This window comes from Tenebrio molitor, chromosome 9 (genome assembly GCF_963966145.1).
Source record: "Tenebrio molitor chromosome 9, icTenMoli1.1, whole genome shotgun sequence".
Taxonomy (NCBI): domain Eukaryota; kingdom Metazoa; phylum Arthropoda; class Insecta; order Coleoptera; family Tenebrionidae; genus Tenebrio; species Tenebrio molitor.
In genome coordinates, this window is record NC_091054.1 from 19,019,691 (window position 1) to 19,046,150 (window position 26,460).

Sequence of the window (26,460 nt, forward strand, 5' to 3'; positions counted from 1 at the left end):
AAATTACGTTTCGAGCCACTTCTTGAATATGGGCTGGTGTATTTATTACAACAAATGTTTCAGGAAAATGTCAAAAACAAAACAAATTAATTAAATTTAATAAATGTCAGGAAACAAGAGCGATGTTGATTTTAAAATTTAAATGTTTAAATGTAAGTGTTGCCAACACAAAAAAAGTCCCTAATACCAATTTTAAAACAAGTGCTTTAACTTCCATTTAACAAAAATCCGCACAAGTCGGCACGAAAAATTTTGTGTATCACACGTCCAGAAACTGTTTTGCGAGCATTCGTACTTACAATACTCGTCTATCGACTCGTATTGCAAACCCTACTCATGCTCGCAAACGTGCAGTTTCTGGCCTTGTGATACAAATAACTATTGCCTTGACGGTCCAGATGGATATTTATACTATTTTCATGACTTAAGAAACGAAGAAGAATTTGCCGCTTGTCACCACAGACGGGAAGCCGGGGTAATGATGTGGGGCGCAATTTCGTCTAAAGGAGTGGAGCATTTAGAAAATTTAAATGAAATTCAAAATGCTCGGAAATATAGGGATCTTTTGATACGTATCAGACCTATAATAGAAAGAACCATGGATGGCTTACCATCATGGGTTTTCCAACATGACCATACTGCAGTCCATACTGCACGCTTGGTCAGTAGTTGGTTAGAGGAAGAAAATATCAATGTGCTCGAGTGGCCTTGTGTGTCATCCGATCTAAACATTCTACAAAATGTTTGGGGTTGGTTTTTCAGGCAGTTGTATGGTAATGGTCAACAATACCACAACGTAGGGCAACTTACTCAATGCCATGCAGGCTGCCTGGAATACCATAACCCAGGGATACCTGAATTCATTATTTAATTCTATTCTTTGAAGTCATCCGCAAAGGAGGATCTCAGACACACTATTAATGTTAATTTTTCAGTAGTTTTTGTTTATTATTTTATTTGTTATTGTTATTGTTCCTGTTTTACTATTAAATTGATTTAACTTAACGAATATTTTGCTTTTGTACTTAGGTTGTTGTAGTGAGGCTAATCAGATGTCGCGACGAAATTATCATTTAAATAATGTTTGTTCTTTAAAAAAGAACTAAACAAAAATGGAGTTGATTTTTAATAATTAAAATTTCATTTATTTGATAATGTATAATAAAACAAATCGAACTCACTTCATAACATGCAAACAAGCGTAATTTTGGAGTGAGGCTAATCAGTTGTCGCGGAGTATATTAAGAGTTTTATGCTTATTTTTTTAATCATAGAATCTGCCCTGAAAGTTTGTCGATCGAATTCTGATACACCCTGTATATAAAAAAATAGTACAAGAATAGATTTTAAACTTATAAGAATAGAACAAGTATGTCAGACTCATTTTAAGTTTCCACAATGTGATCAAAAAGAAAACAAACCAGAGCAGGCGTTGAAAATGATCACCCATGTCGTAGCGGAATTCTATGCAAATAAGCGTTCAATGGATGGGTGTAGACAATTTGTAGTCTAAAGGCGGCCTTACACCAAGGCAACAATTGGCAACATGTTGCCTTGGTGTAAGGCCGCCTTTAAATGCTACTCTACATACCGGGACATTTTTTTAATATTGAACATAGCCCATACTTATTCCCTATGTTCAGTTTTAAAAAACACAGGTCAATGCATGTATGTAATCACGTAAAGTCCATTCATTTTGTATTGAACTTTTCAAGGTCAAATAATTTAATTTTTTGGCCCTGTAATTATGTTTTGTAAATAGTGATATGCAGGTAAACACCGTAAACGTTGAATTGAGCATTGCTAAATCACATTATGTTGGTTTTATGCATGTCACTATTTACAAAACATAATTACAGTGTCAACATTTAAATTATTTGACCTTGAAAAGTTCAATACAAAATGAATGGACTTTAACCAAGGTGACGAAAATAAGTAAAGTAATGGTCAAGTTGTTTGAAGAAAAAATACACATAATGCAGTTATTCTATGACAATCAGAGCATTAGAAATGTGCGTGACATTTCCAATGCAACACATGATAGACCAATTCCATCAATCGGAACAATTTTTAACATTATTTCAAAATCTCTGGTGTTCGGTATAGTTGGTTGCATAGCAACTCACAGTGCATTGATCTGTGTTTTTTAAAATTGAACATAGGGAATAAGTATGGACTATGTTCAGAGTTAAAAAAATATATCCCGGTATAGTAAATCATACCTCATGGAATTTAGACGTTGGAATCATAATTGTGCATTTTGTTATTATTGACAATGGAGAAATAGCTATTTATGCACCAAGGGAGTTACAACGATGATTATGCCCGGAGAACGATGAATCCAACTCGAGGGCTTTAGCCCGAGAGATGGATATCGTTCGATGGGCGTAATCATTCGGTGACGCCGTGGTGCATACAAGATTTTATTTTTCACTACGTGTTCTTAAAAAAAAAAGCATCTTTGCAATTATGAATTGATGAGGGCGTTATGAATTCATTACGCCCGCTTATTCTTATTACGCCCTGTATTATGCCCCGGTTGTTATGGACATGTTTACATATTTCGTATCGTAGTGAACAATAAATGTATAAAATACACAAGAGAAATATTTTAATTCGTAAGAACGGGTCATTTACCAGCTTTCCAAACGCGATGCTCCTGATAAGCAGATTTTGCGCGGAAATGTCAAAGAAACCGTCAACCATGTGTTGTTAACTTTTCAATTTCGGCAAAGTTTACAGACGTTTACTACAGGGTTATTCTAAATGATTGTAGTCGAAGTAGGCGCGAAAACTGAATGTAAAATTTATGGTTGCCGCTTCACATAACAAAAACATCAAAATGATATGAATGTTGTGTAGCCCGATTTTACGGTACTTCGCTACACTTTCTTCGGGCTGCCTGTCGTCGAATGTGTAATAATACTAGAGGTCGTCCTTAATCTATTTATTTACAATTAAAAATTACAACGTTTGTGACTAGTTTTCGGAAAACGATAAGACGAACTGTGTCGACCACCGGGGTGGCGTCCTCTTAAAATAATCCCTAAACTACCTGCTAAAATAAACTACCTGCTAAAAGGAGGGTGTTGGCTAGCAGTACATCATAACACCTCCCCTCCCATTTGAAAAATTTGTGCAATGATACAAATTTTAATCTAAATACATATATAATAATATCGAATATAAAATTAACATACATAATTACATACTTTTTTTTTTTTTTTTTTAAATGGTACAAATTTTATTCTAATACATACATAATAATATCAATAACTATAAGTAAGTATGATTACACGTATCAATAATTAATGAAATAATATGACTTAAATATCTACCTAATTGGAATAACAACGATTCATCGGTACTTACTTATTCTATTCTATAGTGTTAACATAGACTTTTTTTTTTTTTTTTTACAAGATTATGGTAAAGCAAGGTAATAACAAAATTACATGGGTAAAAGTTTTTTTTTTTTTTTTTTTTCTAGGAACATTTCTTTAGACGGTTTACGTGGACTGTAGTAGGCTTTTTGTTGACTAATATGGTGTAGTTAACATCTGAATCTTTTGAAAGTACTGTGAAAGGACCTTTAAAACGTGGTTCTAATTTTTTTGATTTTCCTGGTGCCTTTGCATCATTGGTTAACCAAACCTTATCGCCAGGTGAGAAATTTTGTTGATTTACGTTGGAATCATATCTGTTTTTTGATTTTTCTTTCTCCCTGATTATAGTTTCTCGCGCAATTTGATGTGAATGTTGCAATCTTGCTTTTAATTCTGCATAATAATCATCATAATTGTAATGGATTTCAGGATTTTCCTTTAATGATGTAGGAATTGAAGCTTTATGTCCAAATAATAGCTCGAAAGGTGTAATTTTTGTAGATGTATGAGGTGTTGTGTTATATGTGAATGCTGCGAATGGTAGGAACTCGTCCCAATTATCACGATCCCGATTAATAAATGATCTTAGGTATTCGGCTAATGTTCGGTGTGTTCTCTCGAGGCTGCCATTTGTTTGGGGATGGAAACTTGTTCCGTGAATTTTTTTAATTTTTAGAAGTTTACACGTTTCCCTGAAAATCGCGCTTTCGAAATTTGTGCCTTGGTCAGTTAGTACGGTTTGTGGCATACCAAATTTACAAATAATTTCTGTAGTGAAATTCTTGGCTATAGTATTGGCTTCTTGGTTTGGAATGGGAATGGCTATGAAAAATTTTGTGAGATCGTCGATGAAAGTCAGTATGAATTTATTATTATTTTCGGTTGGATTAAGGGGACCTACAACATCTAAAAATATTTTCTCAAAAGGTTTGGATGACGTGGTAGTTATGGTCATTGGAGCTTTCGTTTTCCGACTAATTTTGTTTTGTTGACACGTTTGACATGAATTTATGAAATGCTTAATGTCTTTGTACATTTTGTGCCACCTGTAATGTTCTTTTATGCGATTAAAAGTCCGATTTACACCTTGATGACCACCAAGAGGATTTACGTGGTAATCTTTTAAAATGTCTTGAATTTCATTTCGAGTTAGATCCTTTTTAGTATTATTATGAAAAATTATTATTTGAATATTAGTATCTTTGAAGATGTAGCGAATCATGGTTCTTATGGATTCAAATTTAATTTTATGTAGTTTCAAATTCGAAGTCGATATACCAATTTTTTCAATACTATATTTGAAAGAAAACTCCTTTAAATTGATCAAGCCTTGGAAAATGTCTGCATATGATGATTTATGGGCATGTGTTTCTTTGGTAATTAGATATAGAAAATAGCGATTGTCAGATTTTAAAAAAGCGATGTCTGAGATGTTGACATTTTGTGTTTTCAGTTCGGGACGACTATTATGATACTCTACTTCTGATTCGAAATGTTTGTCCGTAAAATAAACAAGATTGACATCATCGGAACTGTCCTCCATGGCTTCGTCCGATTCGAGCACGTTCGAGTTTATAATGACTTTAGATTTGATGTGTTTTAAATATTGTTCGTACGATTCACTATTTTCACCGTTAAGTTTGTAAATTCTGCTGAGGGCATCGGCGTTTGTATTTAATTTACCCGGCTTATGAATTATGTCAAATTCGTACTCTTCTAATTTTAGTCTAAATTTCATAAGACGAGACGACGGATTTGAAATTGAAAAGAGATAAATCAAAGGTTTGTGATCAGTCACGATCTTAAATTTTTTTCCGTATAGATAAGGCCTAAAATATTGAACACCGTAGACTATAGCGGCTAATTCCCTTTCGATGGTTGAATAATTTTTTTCAGCTTTGCTCAACGTTCTCGATGCGTACCCGATAGGTAAATCTTTACCGATTATGCCCTGGGATAAGACCGCACCGACTGCATGTTGACTTGCATCGGCTGTTAGAATAAATTCTTGATTAAAATGGGGATACTGCAAAATAGGGGGATTTATTAATTTGGCTTTTAATTTATCAAATGATTCGTCACACAGAGATGTCCAATTGAACTCAATATTATTTTTTAGAAGGTTGTTCATCGGATATGCTATTTGTGAAAAATTTGGAATAAATTTTCTATAATATGATGCTAAACCTAGGAAAGATCTGACGTTGTCTTTGTTTTTTGGAGTTGGATAATCCCTGACCGCTTGTATCTTGTCGGGGTCTGGTTTAATCCCGTCTTCCGAAATAACATGGCCTAGGTATGTAATTTCTTTCCTTAAGAATGAACATTTACTCGGTTGTAATTTTAAATTATGCTGTCTAAGCCGGTTAAACACGTCAATCAATTTATTATTGTGATCTCTCAGGGAACTACCATAAATAACTATGTCGTCTAAATAGACAAGGCATTTTATTCCTTGGAGACCCGTAAGAACATGATTCATTAGTCTTTGAAATGTGGCGGGAGAATTTTTTAATCCCATAGGAAGTCTTTTATATTGATAGCGTCCTTCAAATGTGAATGCAGTAAATGGTTTGCTATCCTCGCTCAAAAGAATTTGGTGAAATCCTGTCGCGAGATCGATAACACTAAAATATTTAGAATGACCTAATTGTTCCAAGATTTCGGTAATGTTTGGCAGGGGATAAGCATCCGATTCAGTTATGTCGTTTAATTTTCTAAAATCAACAACTAAACGCCATCTTTTATTTCCCATATTGTCGGGTTTTTTAGGGACAATTAATATTGGTGCGTTGTAAGGAGAAACACTATTTTCTATAATGTCATCTTTTAACATTTGATCGATTTGTTGTCGGACTATGGGTTTTTGAAATTCAGGAATTCTATACGGTTTGACGAATACAGGCTTTTGTGTTAGCAAGGATATTGAATGTTTTGTGGCATTAGTGTGCGTTAATTGATCGTCTTCGAGATAGAAGATGTCATTAAATTCTCGGCAAATTTTTAAAATTGAGTCATATTCTTCTTTATTTAAATGATTCTGAAGTATTTGGGATTCTAATAATTGTAACCGCTTGGAATGAGAACTCTCTATGAAATTTATTGCGTGGTAATTGTCTAGATCTTCGAACTCGAAATCAGTTATTTTTATTTCTGAGGGTATTTCTAAAGAATTTATTACTCTCACTCGACAATATCCGCTTTCGCCTTTTACAATGGCATTTGGAATATATAAACCGGTGCACACGAGTTCCCGTCAGCATAATATTTTATACCTGGGCTTCGACATAGGCCCTTTAATCCTGCACACGAATTCCCGTCAAGGTAAAAATGCACCCGAAATTCTAGACTCGAATTCCGGTCAGAAAAAAACCTTGGTTATTGAAAGCACTGTTACGAAAGTAAGATTCAATGATGAATCTTCTATGTTCTGAAATAAAAACCATTTTTGCGTTAAAATTCGGTTAATAGTGACAGTTGTTTGACGTTTATTAGCTGACTTAGCAAAGATACGAAAAATCTGACACTGTCAAAGTCACAGCCGCCCCTTATCTAAGTATATAATTGTTGATCACACGGTATTTGTAACTTTTTAAAATTTTAAACATTTTTTTTTTTGGTCCACGTAATGGTAAACAACAATGGTACTATGGCGGACAATAAATTTAGGCCGGCCTGTCATTGGCTTGACATCAAAATGTGAAGCTGGCATTATGTTCAACTAACCCCATTTTCGGTTTTTGTCATTCTTGTCATCGTGACAGCGATAATCAAAATTAAAATTGTAAAAAGAAGCGTGCACCAGAGAGAAATACTACTACAAATCAGTTATGTTAGTGCGTCATGATCTGTAAGTTACGAAAAGGGCGAAGGAAACGCCAAACAGCTTGAAAACCTTCAGCTTGACAAACTGACATCAGTCATAATGACAATAAATGGTCGCTTGCATTGACTTTTTTGAAATGTCAGAAATTTGCCGGCCTAAATTTATTGTCCGCCATAGTACCTGGCAACGGCTAGAGGGGTAGGTAAGTAAGGGATTGAAGCGCTCTTACCCTTGACGGGAACTCGAGTTATGGATTATATCAGTTGATAATTACCTGACGGGAATTCTTGCATTACTTTATGACAAGAAATAAGTCAGACGGGAATTCGAGTGCGCCCATATAAACCGTCGACCACTCGTTTTTGTAAACAAAGTTTGGGTCCAGAAAAATTTACCCCTAATTTCGTTGTAAATTCCGTTCTAGGCGGAATCGTTATTTGAGGGACGGTTTCCGCTAAGAGAGATTGGTTTACGACGGGTGTTTCTTGGAACATCTGGTTCATGGGGAATGAAAAGGTTTCGTCCTGTATCGTTATTTGTAGAGCCGGTATTGCAAAATTTATGACGCCTTTATGTTTTTCCAAAAAATCTTTACCTAAAATGCCATCTCCGGGGATGGGAAAGTTTGAATCGACAATGTGAATTGCATGGCCAATTGACACCTTATTAGAAAGCTGGAAATTCCCAAAACATACGCCTAAAGATGTTACGATTTCTGTGCCAATACCTTTGATTTTAATTTTTTTTTCAATGGACACTTGTGCGTCATCATCGGCGGAATTAATTTTTAAAAGTGAGATATCCGATCCCGTATCAAGTAGTAGTGTTGCAATTTTAGAGTTTGATATGTTGAGCGGAAGTTTGACAAAACATGAGTTTTTATTTGTCAAAACAAATACTTGCTTTTCAAATGAATTTATTGGGAAGCAGTCCTGAGTTCGCGGACCGAGATTTGACTGCCTGAACTCGATCCGTTCTCGTTTCCCGACGTCTCTTGCGAATTTTGGACATCATTGTTAATGTTTTTTCGACTGTTGTTATATATTCTTTTCCTACAGAATTCAATCTCATGTCCTACGCGTTTACAGTATCTACAAAATAATTCTGTACCGGAATTGGTTTGTGTTTGATTACTAGCTTTCGACCAATTATTTTGACCACGGTTTTGATTTGAGAAGTTGTGATTATTTGCATTATAACTATGATGATTACCGCGATTTTGGTTTTGTGAGGTTTGATTCGATGCATTGCTGTAGTTATTGTAACGACACTGGCTGGTGATATGGTTTGATCGACCGCATTTTTTACAATTTTGATTTGAATTATTTTCCCGACTTCTACTGTTAATGGCAACATTCCTTTCTTCGTCGCAAGCCGCCTCGATTGCTGTAGGCAAGTCATCGAAACGACACGCTTTAATTATAAGTTTAATCGAATCATGTAAACCATCAACAAATGCCTTAAGAGCTGTTGCTCTATTCAAATTTTGAATCGTTTCTTTGGCGTTTTCACCTTGACTGGAAATGCAAACATCGTCTAGTTCACCTAATATTTTTTCGATTTTTGTCGCGAATGATCTTACATCGGTCTTGCCCTGACGACAAGTTAGCAGTTCCATTTGAATTTGAGCCATTGTTCGTCTTTCTCTATAATGATCTTTGAGTAGTGTTTTTAATTCGGCCCAATTGTTTATTGTTTTGTACTTAATTAAATTGTAAGCTTGGTCGCAAAGTTTAGTTTTTACAACACTTAAAAATGTAGTTTGTTCCGCATCAGTGATAGCAGTGTCAAAAACAATGTCGCAACATGTCAGGAATTTATGTAGCTGCTCTTTACTTCCCTTGAATTCGGGGATCATCTTTAACGCTATTTCGATACTAAAAGGCATTTTTGATTGATCTGTTGCGTCACTGGTTTCGTATAATGATAATGAATTCGATGGAAGATTGGCTCGAAGCTCGACCTTACGTTTCTGAGCTCGAGTTTGCATATAATTTGCGTTAACTGACTAAATGACTAAAAATTAGGCACTAAGATTTTGCACTTATCGCTGTCGTGGTGGATTGCTGGACTGGACTGGATTATTTGACTTGATCGCCGACGTGGCCCCTAGATTGTTCACTCCTCGCGTACGGAACGTCGATTTTTGATTCTGACCCCTGGATCCTGGATGAAGTCGGATCAGTGACTTTCGACGGATACTTCCACTGTACACTGAATTCTCGGTGATTTCAAACCGAAGTGAACTTCACATACACACACTGCACAACAGTAGCACAACTGAGATGACGACTTAACAACCGACATTAACGCATTAACCCCACACCTGACACCAATTTTGTTGTGTAGCCCGATTTTACGGTACTTCGCTACACTTTCTTCGGGCTGCCTGTCGTCGAATGTGTAATAATACTAGAGGTCGTCCTTAATCTATTTATTTACAATTAAAAATTACAACGTTTGTGACTAGTTTTCGGAAAACGATAAGACGAACTGTGTCGACCACCGGGGTGGCGTCCTCTTAAAATAATCCCTAAACTACCTGCTAAAATAAACTACCTGCTAAAAGGAGGGTGTTGGCTAGCAGTACATCATAACATGAATAAGTGAGTACACACGGGAGTTAAATTGGGTGCAAAACAACTTAATGTTTCTGAATTCAATCGTTAATTTAACAAAAATAAATAAAAACCTCATCACCGCTCTTTTTACCTAAAAAATTACAGTGACAGCGACAAAACTGACAGTTCACATGAAAGCGGCAAAAATGTAATAACATGGGCATGACCTACTTCGACTACAATCATTTAGAATAACCCTGTATAATTGTAAGCAACAATTATCCCAGGATAAGTGGTAAAATGGGTTTTATCAGTGAAGATAAAGCATTAATTATTGATAATTAATTAATTTTTCATAAATTTTTAGAAAGGTGGGCAACCAATAAAACAACTGAGCGTAACAAGTATACATATGCGTATGAGTCAATTTAACACAAACTTTTCGTTAAAACAAGAGATGAGATAGCACTCTTGATTTGTTTTTTTTTTTAATCACTCTGTAGATACTTAAAAGATTTGATGAACATTTATGGAGTGAATTTTGGTCAATAAATCAGAATTGTTACACAGTGACGTATAATCTTGTACAACGATATTATCAAATAGTTTCTTTTTATTTACTATAGATTCTGGCTATAGAATCAAGACAGAAACCTAATTTAATTTTAATTGTAAAAACTAGATTATAGTAGTTTATTTCATGAGTTCGTGTGAAAGTTGGGTTTTTTTGGCACGAGTGGGCCAGTCCAAAACGCGAGTGAAACGAGTGTTTTAAAGCTCCACGAATGCCAAAAAAAAGCCCAATCTACACAAGAACGAGTTGAATACAACAGACACGTGTAAACTAGGTTAATTTTTCACCAATTTCACCGATCAAAAAGAGAAATATGTATCTAGTAACATATCCTGAATGTCATACATTTTGGTTAATTTGTCTGTTCACACGGCCCCTGATATTCCCACGATTAAAATAACCTAAAAAGAAGCAGATGATACAACTTATCATAACAAAACTTAACATTATTTACCTTCCACAATAAATAAATTCCAGTAAATAGGTAATCCAATACAACATTATCCGACACGGTTTTCACATTCTTCTTGTTACACCAGTCTCAAAGTCACTGTAACATTTTTCATACTGCCGTTTAGATTTCCAGGTATCAAATTAGCCACTGCACAATTTATAATATTTTTTAACTCTGGATGAGTACACGGAACTGAAACATTGTAATTTTCTTCCTACATTTCTACATTTTTTTTTTCAAAACGAATTGTTTTATTTATGTCGTTTCTGTACCAACATGGTGACATGTATGGCGCCTTTATTTTTATTGACAGTAAAGGAAATTTTACGTGTTCATTTTATAATATTAATTTTTATAATTAATTTTCATTTGCACACAAAATATATCCTCGAGATTGTGTGCCTCGGTCGCAAGCGACCTCGGCGACAAGTTTTCTCTCGGTTCGCAGCGTTGATATACAAATAACTATTTGTATCCATAAGTTTTCAAAATACAAACCCAACTTGATTTTTATTAAATGGGAACATGGGTCAAATGGGGCATCCTTAAAAAGCTTATTTTTTTTTGGAATGAATTATACCCACAGGCTGTTTGATGAAAAACGCCTCAACCCATACAATTTCAGTTTCAATGAACAAAAAAACCAAAGACATGGTTTCTCATGTGCTACAAAACAGCCATAAAATATATATTTTTTTGCGTTATCTTCAATAACTAACGATAGTCAACTTTTTTTTTTAATAGACACGTAATTTTTTAGGCTTAGTCTGGTAGGTTTTTTTTTTCTGAATGTAATGATGTATTGAAAGTTACCAGCTATGGATAGCTAACTGAAAAAAAAAATATATTTTTTTTGTGGTTTAGCTTATGAAATTTTTAAGAGTGCCGTGAAAAACAATCGGAATACAAAGTGCAGTAAATGTCATCCAAACGTCAGTTTAGAAATTATTATTATTACTCATATTTTCCAAGAAAATATTAATAACTAAAATAATTAAAAACTCTTCAAGATTGCACTTGACACTTCACATTTGTTGCTATTTGTATTCCGATTGTTTTTCACGACACACTTGAAAATTTTATAATAAGCTGAACCACAATTAAAAATTGTTTTATTTTTAATACATCATTAGATTCAGAAAAAAAAACTACATGTGTCCATTTAAAAAAAAAAAGGTTGACTATCGTTAGCTGTTGAAAATAAGGCCAAAAAATTGTATATTATGATACAAGTTTATAAGAAAGCCTTTAAAGCACGCGCGACGAGTTTAAGAGCACGACGCGCAGCGGAAATGACATAAACTGTCTCCAGACACTGTTCTTGCTCTTTTTCGTTTTTTTTTTTTGTACACTTCTAATGACATTTTCGTTAACTTCTCGTTCTATGATATCTCCGAATCGATTCATGACATCTAAGTTGGGTTTTCTAATTTCCATTTAATAATTCAGTACTTGTTGCATTGTTACAACAATGTATGAGTGAAATATTCATTATCTCTCACATCAAAATATAAAATACAGAATATTTGTGAAATTAAAAAAATTAATTTATCCCCCATCATTTCCGTTAATTAAAACAAGTTTCTGCTGGAACTCCTCAAAAGCTCGGAGAATTTTTTTGTTCTTGCATATCCTTGTCCTCTTAGGCTAGGGCCACACTACAGACTAAATAATTGGCCCATAATTTAGTCTGATTGGGTAGCTTCGCACACCAGGCAAACCAAACTGTTTAGTTGGCTGTTGGTGGCGTTCGTGCGCAGACAGCCGACTATTAATCAATCGGCCGACTGCTTATGCACAGTTGATAAAATCAATGCTATTTTAATTAAATATGACATCTGACATAGGATAAAGATATCCTTTAGTTCAACATATTGAATACCTTTCATAATCATAAATTAAAAATCAAAATTTTTGCACTGTGCCAGGACTCACTGCTGATTTACTACATAAAGCTGGTCTTTTTTCAATTTCTTCAATTCTAATAACGAGTCATTAATTAAGGAATAAGGGTAATGCGAAGGCGGAGAAGACAGCAATGAAAAATGGATTACAAAGGTGGTTTAAAAAACGTGTCGGCGCAATAGGAGAAAGTAAAAAAAAACACAACAATTTAAACTTTATGAGGGATCCTAATAAAATTTGAAAGTTCATTCGAATTCATGGTCTTTTTTCACTTTTGGTAATGAACAAAAATAACGAATAATTATTAACTGTTATTGTCATAGTTCATAGTAGCGCGTTCCGACTGCGTCTTTACCTTAGTATTAAAGCATAAAAATATGTGTAAAGGAATCTAGTTTAATTCTGAATTATAGATATTTAAATAATAAAGCAAGTCTCATTTTTTGCTGGAATATTTCCTACTTTTGTTACGCGATATTAATTAAATACATATGAGATTTGACATAGGTTTAAAATATCCTTTGGTTCAATATATTTTATTACTTTCATAATCATAAATTAAAAATCGAAAACTTTGCACTGCAGAGAGCCGCTGTACGCCTAATATGTGTAGATCACCGACTGGATAGTCGGTGAATGTGCGCACTCGTATTGTACACCATGCTCTATCAATAGTTGGCCAACTTTCTTGTTGAATGGGAATTCCAACTATTTTTCGATCAATCTGTCGGCCGACTACTGTAGTTTCAATTTGGTTGTAGGTCGTAAAATTTTATGGTACTTTAAGTTAAAGATCTTGCGGGGCTTATAAATCCTAGTTTACCACCAGCAGGTAATATTTTAAGCAGGGTTGTATTGTACATTTGGTATATTTGCATTGTACAGCAAACGGCACGCGCCGCTTCCCAACCTTTTCAAACCCAACCATTGTGCCCGTTAATCGCTCATAATATCCAATAAAAATTTACGACCTACAACCAAATTGAAACTACAATACAATCGCTTTAGTGTGCGCACTCACATAAGTCCTCATACTTATTAAGAACCAACTAAATTGTCAGCCGATGAAAAGTCTGTAGTGTGGCCCTAGCCTTAACCTCCACTTTGCGATGCACCGAAATTTGCATTTCCATTAATCTACCAGCGACCCTTTTCAATTAAAACATTTTAAAATCCCTTCGATCAAATTGTTGCTTCACGTTTCACAGATACATTGACAATTTCCATACTCATGAGTTTTTTCCTGATTTTCATTTCCTTTATCGCGAAATGTTACCCGATTAAAGTGTTTACTCGCCGTCGCGCACACCCCACCTGTTCCATGTGTTCCTTATTGAAGGTGAAGGTTCACCTAAAAAATTGATTGAGCTGTTACAATGAAACCTTCGGGGTGTTCGCCATTAATAAATCGTGGTGTCTAGTCGAAGCAACAGCTCAATCCGTGACCGCCTCCTTTTTGTCATTATTTATTCACCACCTGAGTGGTAGCAGTATTTATTCAGTCCCAAACGATGCGAATTTAACGGAAATTGCGTATTTTGCTCCTATTTATATTTGACGTGATAACTTCTTTCTAATTCGGAATATGACCGACGTCTTCGCAAATAAAACCATCTAGAAAAACTCTTTTCCGAATCTTCAGTGAAGGATAAATCAAGCCAACGAAAGAACACCACTTGAATCTTCCGACCAATGTATCGTTCATTGTTTGCCTCAACATTTATTTCAACGAAATTAAGCCCTCTGCAATTTATCGAATGAAGACTGTTGAAATTCATTAACCGCTTTGAGGGGGTGTTTACCTACTCGAAACGTAGGTACCATTGTTCTTGCATCAAGGTGGTTGCTTTTTCGATATAGAATGTTCACTTCGGTCAATTTATTTAAAAAATTCCAAGAAAAACAATTGACGTTGACAAATGGTCTGATGAGTCTTGTGTTCAGGCGACTTTCTATAATTAACAAGAGTGGTGTCGGAGTTCCACCCCATCCCAAATAGGCAGCTATTAAAGCCACTCACTCGCTACACTCGTTCGTGCTTTAAACAGTTTCGATTATTATTAATTGCCTTCATTAACAAACAAGTTTATTAAATAACTATTATTGTTACATTAATATATACAGGGTGGAACAAAAGTATCAAATATTGGCTGTAACTTTTTAATTTGACAATTTATGAAAAAATGTTTAATATAAAAGTTGATTGGTGTATTATCCTGCATCATCTGGTCTTTCTAGTTTGTTCCTATCTTCTTTTGTTTCGCTGCTATGACAACCAACTTTAGTTTTTTAAATAGCACCCATACATTTTTTGTGTGATTTTCAAACAAGCGTATCTTTCTGTATTCATAAATACAGTTTTGCCATTATGGGGAAAAAGAATAAAATTTAAAAAAAAAGCAAAGGTGATAAAATTAACTTACTGAGTAATAAAATGCAATATCAAGAATGCCATGGAAATTTGACAATTTTTGTTAAACGTCATGCATGATAATAAACCAAACAATTTTTATATGTATTAAACATTTTTTCATAATTTTTCAAATTAAATATAAAAATTGTTTGTTTTATTATCATGCATGACATTCAACAAAAATTGTCAAATTTCCATGGCATTCTTGATATTGCATTTTATTACTTAGTAAGTTAATTTTATCACCTTTGTTTTTTTTTTAATTTTATTCTTTTTCCCCATAATGGCAAAACTGTATTTATGAATACAGAAAAATACGCTTGTTTGAAAATCACACAAAAAATGTATGGGTGCTATTTAAAAAACCAAAGTTGGTTGCCATAGCAGCGAAACAAAAGAAGATAGAAACAAACTAGGAAGACCAGATGATGCAGGATAATACACCAATCAACTTTTATATTAAACATTTTTTCATAAATTGTCAAATTAAAAAGTTACAGCCAATATTTGATACTTTTGTTCCAACCGTTTATAATTATTTTCTTGTAATGAAACATTATTCGATTTTAATATACAGGAGGTCCCAGAACTCGCGGATCAAATTGAAATTGTATATTCCTTGATGGTAATGAAGGTAAAAAACGTTTAGAAAAATATTCAGGGTGCAACAGCTTTTTAGTTATGAATTAATCAAATTGACCAATAGAACTCTATCTAATTTTCCCTTTATGAGAAAATTAAGTACCTTCCCTCAATTGCCAAGAAACGTATAATTCGATGAATAATAAAATTATTTTCAATATTTATCTGGTCAACTTGTCGAAACAGACGTCAAAAGTGACAGCTACTTTTGAAATAACCAAAAATGGGATAATTTCGCCAAAGGCAGGTGAACAAATGTATAGAATCTAAATCAGGGAACGCAAGAAGTTTCTTCTTCCGGCAATGAATGAAATATGGTTTGTTATGAGTGAAAATTTCCAGAGCAATTGTAACCTTGAGGGATATGGGAAATTGACGGGAGGGATATGATGAATTGAACCTTTGTTGATGGAAGGTAAAATGGCTACGTAGCGTCAAGTGAGTATGTAATACATATTACTACCTTAAAAAGTAAAAAGTGAAATATGCAGAGTCTGTGAAGTGAATCGGAATCACAAGAAATTCATCCTGACTTTTCTTTATCTGCAACGTATTAGCGCAGCTACACGAGCGGGGCTCGTCATCGGTTGAGATTATTTAATCGCCCATTAACAAACGAGTTGATTACAAAATTTTCTCGTTGACCGCAATTTTTTTTTTGTGAGAAAATTTCAAATTAAAGCCAAATCAAAGCCAATTTTATCTTTTTCGACAAAGATGAGACCCTATAAAATACCTTCATCCTTTATTTTTAAATTTTTAAACACTTTCTATTCACTTTTCCACAAAGAGTGTCAGAAGACGTCAACTCCATTCACATTCAATTTCACGTAAAAATCACGGTTCCTAAGAAAACCTAGTTACCTTTGAAAAATTTGACATGCGAATTATAACCAAAAAGGTCGGCTTTTGAAAAAGTGAATTCGTAATTGTGCAGTTATAGAGCTATAAAATATAGAAAACCCTGCTGCACTACCGGCTGCAGTGTTGGTAAGTGCAAACAATGCATGTTCGAGGTTGTTTATACATCAAAACGTCAAAATTGCAAAAATCGTTGATTAATGAAAAATAGTGTATTAATAAGGTCCATTAATACACTATATTTTGCCGCGCATTTTAATAACACCCTGTATGTATATCTCCAAGTCCAAATCGATTCATGACGTCTAAGAAACTTGAGTTTTCTTGACTTTGACGTTTCTGCTGTAACAATATCATGGCAACGTGGAATTTCCAGTGTAATTTTTTTAATTTCCATTTAATAATTCAGTACCTGTTGCATTGTTACAACAATGTATGAGTAAAATAATCGATATTACTCACACCAAAATACAGGGTGCGTCTGCTTAAACTTTATATTTGAATATCTTCGTTATTTTAAATGACTGCTCAATGATATTTAGTCTTAATAAAGGCTGCATTGCCCTCTTTACATAGGCACTACAAAAATTAACAAGGATCTGGACAGAAGAGGAATATTCAAGAAAAAAATTAATGAAAAAAATTTATTTTCAGCATTTTCTAACATTATAACTTTTAACATGCATATCAAATGTTTTTGTGTAGATTTTCCGCCTAACAATCATCCTAGTGCTTATTATTGACCAATAAATTAATGTTAAATAAAGACAATTTCCAGACTTCATTCACCAGTGTGTATTTACGTAAAAAAGTACTTCACGGCTTACTGATTTACAAAAAAAAAACATAATTAATTTATTATTTGACAACGTCAAAGTAAAAAAGTTTGTGAAATCTGAAATAAGATGTTGTTCTCACAGCAAGAGAAAATTATTATTTTTACGTATGGAGAGTGTCACAGGTGCTATCGAGCCGCAGCAAGAATTCTTCAGGCCCGTCAATAAAATGATAAATTTTCCGAAATGAATATCGGATGAATTGTAAAGCTGTTTGAAGATACTGGCACTGTTAAAGAATTGCCACGAGTAAGGGATGCACTCCCCAAAAATATTAACTTTCAAAATGCCGTTGTTGATTAGGTAGATTAGGTAACTGAAAATCCACACACAAGCACAAGAGCAGTAGCGGCTACACTGAATGTCTCACAAAGCACGATTATTAGAACTTTAAAGTCTTTGAAATTTCATCCATCTGAAATGATCCTGCAACAAGAACTTCACAGAGTTTTTATTCCAGAATTGAAAGGTGTGTGGAAGTTAATGGTCGAAATAAATGTTGAGCATCTTATTTAGTTATAATTATTTTGAGTACATTTTTTAAATTTTCTTTGGTGCTAATTATGTTACATTGTTGAATTTATTGCAGATATTTTAATTGTTGTTATTTAGGATGTGCTTAAATTATTTATTTACCTTCACCCCCTCTTTAAGCTTCACGCACCCACTTCCATAATAGCCACTTTTATAAATAAAAACAAAAAAATTAGGAGGGTACCGGGTACTCCATGATTCATTGTTTAAAAAATAAAATTAATAACATTTAAATTCGTTTTATTGAAAACTTACTTTAAAATAGTTTAAGTAAATTTTTCCAGAGAAGACTGATCCCTAGGATGCAAACGTACCTACACCGGGGTTTGTACATACATACCTATTTGAATTTTTATTGTATTTTACCGAATAGTTCAGAAATAAAAGAATTAAATAAGATAACAATGCCCCGTCAAATTGACGTATCTAAATTATTTGCTGAAAAATGAGTAATCTGTGAAACAAATTCGTAACAACTTTTTACGCATAAACTCTGTTTTGAACACAGCTGGAAAATTAGTTCTTTTTAACACTAATTTATTGCGTAGTCATCAGTAAAAGTGTAATAAAAACAATACAGGGAGATACAGAGGCCACAGCTGAATATGTTATACTCCGTAATCTGAGAAAAAGCCCAAAAAAAAATTTACTGCGGTTATTTTTCAAATAGCTCTGTATCCTTGCAGGTTTCGTTAACTTTTGTTAAGCACATGTCAAGAGGTCATTGAGATATACAGGGTATCCCAGAACTCGCGGATCAAATTGAAACTGTATATTCCTTGATGGTAATGAAGGTAAAAAACGTTTAGAAAAATATTCAGGGTGCAACAGCTTTTTAGTTATGAATTAATCAAATTGACCAATAGAGCTCGATCTAATTTTCCCTTTTTGAGAAAATTGAGTACCTTCCCTCAATTGCCAAGCAACGTATAATTCGATGAATAATAAAATTATTTTCAATATTTGTCTGGTCAACTTGTCGAAACAGACGTCAAAAGTGACAGCTACTTTTGAAATAAACAAAAATGGGAAATTTCGCCAAAGGCAGGTGAACAAATGTATAGAATCTAAATCAGGGAACGCAAGAAGTTTCTTCTTCCGGCAATGAATGAAATATGGTTTGTTAATTTTGTTATGAGTGAAAATTTCCAGAGCAATTGTAAGCTTGAGGGGTATGGGAAATTGACGGGAGGGATATGATGAATTGAACCTTTGTTGATGGAAGGTAAAATGGCGACGTAGCGTCAAGTGAGTAATATTACTACTTTAAAAATCTTAGTAAAAAGTGAAATATGCAGGGCTTGTGAAGTGAATCGGAATCACAAGAAATTTATCCTGACTCCTGTCCATACACTCTGCATCTCCAACGTATTAGCGCAGCTATACACGAGCGGAACTTTTCATCGTCGAAATGAAAGAAAAGCCTTTTAGGAACATTCTTGACATTGCAAAAAAAGCTGGAGTTACACGTAGGTTTTGAACAACAGATCAAGCATAGTGGCAGTTCTGAAAGAAAGAAGACAAAACTGGATTGAACTAACCTATTTATTTTAGCATCATTATTAGTAAAAATTTAAGGTCAAATTTTGTAACTAAATGATGTAGAATGCAACAAATGAAATAAGAAACATGCAAAATAAAAAGAATAATTTATAACAAGTTTTCAAAATGACCACCTTTCATCTGAAGGGATAGGCGAGCTCGTTTTATTAAATTTTCCCTTGCCAGTCTAAGCATATTAGGAACAACAGTAGCCAGTGTTTCGTGAATTTGGTCATTTAGTTCTTCTAAAATATTGATAGGTTCGCGGTAAATATAGTTCTTCAAATATACTTCTTCTACCGTCGTCATCAAAGGACTGAAGAACAGCATCTTCAGTCTCTGGCGTTCTAACTTCTCGGGGGGGACCACCAATTGCTTGTCAGATAGGCACCAAGGACCCAGTGTCTCGAGCACGGTACACCAACCATAGAAATACGTTATAATTTGGATGTGGCAAACGTCGTGGAAAACGTATTGCATATTCCCTTGCATCCTCACTTGCATTGTGCCGGCACTCTCCATAAATTATGAGCATTTCGGCATACTCTGCAGCTGTATACATGATTTCAATACGAAGTTTGACACTTTCGAATTATATTAAATTATAACTTGACGTTGTCAAAATCTTCACAGTTGCCCAAACATTTACTTGAAATTCCATACTATTCTTACTAGAATGATGTTGCTAGGCAATTCAAACCGTTGGTTAAATTTACGTGAAATTCAAATTAACAGCGTCTTTCTGATTGGTCAACTTTAATTATTCATTACAAAAAATCGGTTATACCCTGTCCCTTTTTTTAAACGCTATTGCTTTCAGTTATCACCAAGGAAAACGCACTGTAAGTTTGATCCGCGAGTTCTGGGACACCCTGTATAATATTGCTAAATATTGCTTACCTTAATTGATAATTAAAAAAGATATTCGGATATAAAGTTTTAGTAGACGCACCCTGTATAAAACAAAAAAAAACAACTGGTAAACTGTGAGTAGAAGTCATTAACAATTTGTTTATAACAAAAACATTTCCGTTTTCGAGATAAAAATATCTAAAAAATCATTCAAAATTTCTATAGTATTGCCGTTATAACTTTTTATCTGCTCCGCCCACTAAAATTGACCAATCAGAATCAAAGCTAGATTCAATCTGTACAACTTTTCATCACATTTGCAACGTAAAAAAGAATTTTGCTGTCAAGTCCACAATTATTGTTTTAGGCCTTAAAAATAAAATGTCATTAAGACTGTCATTTACTGTGTAAAGCAGATCGTCTTAACAACCAATTTGATTGGTAACTAAGAAAATGAAATGGGCGGGGCAGATAAAATGTTACGTTGTCCTTAGTATCGCGCGTTCAAATGAAATCCTGGGCTGGGAAGGCGCCGGAAACCGTCAATTGTTGTGATTTTTTAAAGCGTAGATTAATTTGAGTATGTTGACAGCTAACCTAAAATTTAGAGCCAAAAAATCTTTCTTTTTTCTTTATTTGCTATGTTTTACATTAAAAATAGAATAACTTAACGATTCATATTCTCGAAGCAAATATCTAAGGTCACCCCTTGCTGAAAACAAACATGTTTAATTATGTCCCGCTTAAACATAAACAAATGTCATTCGTGTCAAACGGCGGGAAATTCAAACTTTACACTATTCTAAACGGTTTAATTTTTCCAACGCCTACTCAGCCCAGGATTTCATTTGAACACGCGATATAACACGTTACTGATAAATTAATGATGATTAATAATGTAGTCCTGGTTGCAACAATAATATTTTAAAAATTAACCATGATCTCTTACTTGTCATTATTGATTCTCACCTTCGGTTGTCACTTTATTGTCGGTAAGATTCACCAAAAATAATTAATTATTGCACGCCAGTGTAATGAAAAACGTAATTTATTCCCATCATTTCCGTTAATTAAAAAAAGTTTGTTGAGAACCTTTTGGAACACCCCACCCCCAAAAGCCCAGAGAATGTTTTTGTTCGTGCACATCCTTGTCCTCTTAACCTTCATTTTGTGATGCACCGAAATTTGCATTTCCATTAATCTACCAACGATCAAAATCGCATCCACCCTTTTCAATTAAAACATTTTAAAATTATTTCGATCAGATCGTAACTTGACGTTTCACAGATACGTTGACGATTTCCATATTCATCAGTTTTTTCCTTATTTTCATTTCCTTTATCGCGAAATGTTACACGATTAAAGTGTTTCTTCGCCGTCGCGCACACTCCACCTGTTCGATGTGTTCCTCATTGAAGGTGAAGGTTCACCTAAAAAATTGATTGTGCTGTTGCAATGAAACCTTCGGGGTGTTCGCCATTAATAAATCGTGGTGTCTATTCGAAGCAACAGCTCAATCGGTGACCGCCTCTTTTTTGTCATTATTTATTAACAACCTGAGGGGTAACACGGTCACTTCTTATCAGTATTTATTCAGCCCGAAACGATGCGAATTTAACGGAAATTGCGTATTTTGCTCGTATTTATATTTGACGTGAGAACTTCTTTCTAATTCGAAATATGACCGACGCGCAAATAAAGCCGTCCAGAAAAGCTCTTTTCCGAATCTTCAGTGAAGGATAAATCAAGCCACCGAAAGAACACCACTTGAAGCTTCCTACCAACATGTATCTTCCATTGTTTGCCTCAACATTTATTTCAAAGAAATTAAGCGCTCTGCAATTTATCAAATGAAGACTGTTGAAATTCATTAACCGCTTTGAGGCGGTGTTTACTCGAAACGTACCATTGTTCTTGCATCAAGCTGGTTGCTTTTTCAATATAGAAGGTTCACTTCGGTCAATTTATTTAAAAAATTGCAAGAAAAACAATTGACATTGACAAATGATTTGACGAGTCTTGTGTTCAGGCGACTTTCTATAATTAACAAGAGTGGTGTCGGAGTTCCACCCCATCCCAAATAAGGCAACTTCTGACATTATTTACAAGAAAATGACGAGAAAAAAGAAAGAAAGGAGAGAAAGAAAAAAAAAACAAGTAAAGTTTTTGTAAATACGAAAGCTTTATGTGAATGACCGAAAAAATATTTTTGTTCTCTTTATTTCTCTTCTTAGGATAAGTTCATTAATATTTCTGTTAAAGTTGCAGTGTTGAGCGTATTTTAGGGAGGCTCCATTGGACGTATCAAAAAAAAATTAAGTGTCGGTGTTAAAAATTTTAAATTTGCGGTGCGTTGGGGCTCGCTAAAGCGCCCCCACTTTGGATCCATTAACGCTCCCCCTGCAACCGCAAAAGTGGAGACAACCGCAGAAAATTTTTTCTCCGGTTTCAGACAGAGACTGCGGGCGGAAAGTTTCGCGATGGAGCCGTTGTTAAATCGGGTAGTTAATTTCGATTTTCACTTTCACCCCCGCGCACCGACACTAACATGAAGATTGGCAGCGCGGGGGTGGGACCTCCCCGACTCCACCTGAATTCGGAGTATTCCACGGACACGAGCTGGAAGTGAACGCGTGTTTAGAAATTAGAATCGATGCTATTTAAGGAACTGAGGGCGGAATAAAGCGAATTTAAAGCGGACGAGGCAGGACGGATATCAAATCGAGGAGAAAGAAACCTCTCCCATTCAGAAAGTTTTCTCATAAATACGAGGGAAGTTTTTCCAAAGTGAAAATAATTACGCGGCTCCAATTTTGCGACAAGTTAGATTAAAGGATTCGTTTATTGTCCGGATTAAAACCGGATGATGTTTACGTCGCCGTTTCAACTTTCGTCGTCGCTCTGCCAGAAAAAAATTCGAAAATGTATGGGGCAACCATTCACAAAAATTTATTATTAATCGTCGTAGGGAATTCCGAAAGGAATCATTTCGTTTCTCCTTTGGGATTTCGAAGACCTATCCGAATTGGTAGGAGCGCGGGGCGAGAAATTTCGGTACAAGTTTGAAAATTAAGCTTAATTACCCGACCGGGGCCTCACATTTATACATAATTTAAATTTAATATTAGGTAGGCCGCAGTGGATGGTCGTTAATTAATTATTATTGGAGTTTGCGAAGTTTATGAAAGAGGATACGGCACACCCGACACGTTGCGACAGTTCCAGCAAATTGAAACTGACTACATTTGCTCCAATTACCACAAAATTAAACGCTACCGAAACTCTCTGTGTGTGTGCAAGTGTTTTTTTTTTTATTTTACGTCTCAACGACTAAATTGAAATTTAGAATTGGTTCTGGAAAACAGACGATTATTTTAAAAATCAATTTGAAGCAAATATCCACCACTTCATCCCCAGTAAGCCAAACGACCCCAACTTGCAGAATACAAAATCAGACGATTTCCGAGCAATTTTAGAACAAAGCATCTGTGCCCAATTTTGTTCCTGTTGGAAAAATTTGAAATTCGTATTAAAACGCGTCTGAAGGGACAAACTAATATTTGGCTTTAATAAATAAGTACAAATTTTGATTTTGCACCAACGGCGTCCTTTTTTTGACTGGAACTTTGTGATGGTGGTACCTTCGAGATTGACACTTGCGTGCTGAAGACGCTTGAGCGAGTGAAAGCTGGAAGAAGTCGGTTGCGTAAAATGAGTGTTGCACAGGTGGGATGTACCCAACCCAGTACAATGTGATCGAAAAAAAAAACAAATCAGAGCAGGCGTTCATGTCGTAGCGGAATTCTATGCAAATAAGCGTTCAATGCATGGGCGTAGACGTTGGAATTATTATTGTGCATTTTATTATTATTAACTGAAAAAGGAGAAAATCTATAAAATAAACACAGCAACATTTTACATTCGTAAGAATGAATGCGACGCCACTGGTAAGCATATTTTTCGCGAAAATGTCAAAGAAACGTAAATTTTAAAGCGACGGTGTACTGTGTTAACCTACAAAACAACTTTGTGATTTCGGCAAAATTTACAAACGTTTACTGTAATTGTAAGCAACAATTATCCCAGAATAAGTGGGAAAATACGCTCACCGGCACAAAAAACGACTCACTTTGAATTTTATTAATATATGTAATTATGTAATTCATTGTCTTAGATTTTTTTTTTTTATATCATGTTGTATTGATAAGTGTTATTTAAGTTATTCTTTGCCAAAGAATATCCGACAAACAAAACATTAAACACAGCAAATAAAATTTTTTTGTTCGACACTGTCAGAATTTGAGAATTTTTTCCTGTGTGAACGGATTTTGATAAATTTGTCAACTTGTCAAAACGAAACGTCAACCTAATTTTAAAGATTTTCAGCGATTTGGAGCCTCTGGGGGGCTCGTCGCACAAAAAAACGTTGTATTCAACTCGTTCTTGTGTAATTTGGGCTTTTTTGGCACTCGTCGACCTTTAAAACTCTCGTTCCACTCGAGTTTTAAACTGGCCCACTCATGCTAAAAAAAGCCCAAATTACACACGAACTCGTTAAATAAACAACTATTAATGAAACAAAAATAAAAGTAATTTTTTAGAAAAAAATGTATGGTATGAAAAATTGCCAAAATTTGAACAGCATTTTGAATTAGTATCTCGTATTGTCAAATTAAATCTCTTAACACGTAAATCAACCGACAAAAACACAACATGGAAGTAGCGCAAATTTTCTAATAATTTATTTAAACAAAACAATTCAGTTGCCATGGTGACCGATCATTGAAAATATCCTAATTCTTCCAAAGTGTCCACTGGCTCACGGTATATGTAGTCTTTATAAATTGATTCCACAGAAAAAAATCCACTCCTCGACTGATTCAGCTATGCGGATACCATGTATTCAGTATTTGCTGGGTTAAGCTTGAATTTTGGGGAGGGACACCGTCATGCTGAAAGCATATTTGTCTCCTCAAGTTTAAATCGATGTGTTCTAATAATTCCGGAAGATTGTTTTCAAGAAAATCTGAATAATCTTCACCATTTAGACGTCGAGGAAGACGAAAAGGTCCTATCTAAAAATGCAAACATTACAAATCTTAGATTAAAAGTGAAATCACTAAAGTTATTGGTATTACCAAGCGATCATCAATTACACACATTAGTACTAAATTTTTCTTGATAACCTCTAACTCCAATAATATTTGGATTTTCATCCGCCCAGAAGTGCCAGTTGTGAGTGTTATACATCCCTTCTCTTGAAAATGAGCATTCCTTGGTAAAAAGAATATTCCGAGCGAAGCTTGGATTCAGCTCATTTTGCTGCAACAATTATCGGCAAAATCCTAGTCTTCTAGGATAGGCTGCTTCTTGAAGCTGCTGAACTCTCGTATAATGATATTGAGAAGGATGTAACTGCTGCTCTTGAATAATGCTGTGTGTAGTGGATTTCGAAGAACCAACCATACGCGCAATTACACGAATACTTCTTCTTGGGTCATCATCCACAGCAGTTCAAGAAATGCACTGCTTCTTCCACTTCTACTTCACGTGCCTGACGTGGAGCTCCAGCTATAATCTATTCATTTTGATTGTGACCACTCCCTAGTAACTTTTCAGTTGCTAGGTTATTGATAGGGAATTTTAGATAACACTAAATCCAGTCGCGGTTGGCAACTCTCGGAGGCGCCATTTTGACAGAAACGTCACGCTAACAGAAGGAACAGAGAACGACTTGCGCAAACGTTTTTCGACGTACACTGTGCGCATATCTATAAAATTGAGTTTTGGTACAAAATTTTAGAATTCAAAAAGAAAATGCCACGTCGTCTTCTCAAAGTTGGGACCAAACGGTTAATATTGACTTGTTTCGAGACATTTATTGAAGCCAACGGGAAAACAACTCACAAAGACGAACATCACCAATAAAGTTAACTCTATTTGTGCTTTTTTGTTGTACATTTTGTCTAGTAAGTGTTGTAGTTTGATACCTTCGTTCTTTTCATCCCCTGTAAATCATTTTTTTGAACTTTCTGTCTGATTAGTTTTTATCTGAAAATATTTGTATTAATCAA

General features: G+C 34.7%; 1 protein-coding gene and 1 long non-coding RNA gene across 7 annotated transcripts in view; both read left to right on the forward strand.

The window, feature by feature from the left end:
- Positions 1 to 26,460, forward strand: part of LOC138137612 (beta-1,4-galactosyltransferase galt-1) — a 97,420-nt gene that overhangs the window by 61,324 nt on the left and 9,636 nt on the right. The gene's annotated exons all lie outside the window — the stretch shown is intronic.
- On the forward strand, positions 15,307 to 20,419 carry LOC138137614 (uncharacterized). The gene is made up of 2 exons (XR_011161809.1): positions 15,307 to 19,240; positions 19,291 to 20,419. It is a non-coding gene; the product is annotated as an uncharacterized lncRNA (long non-coding RNA).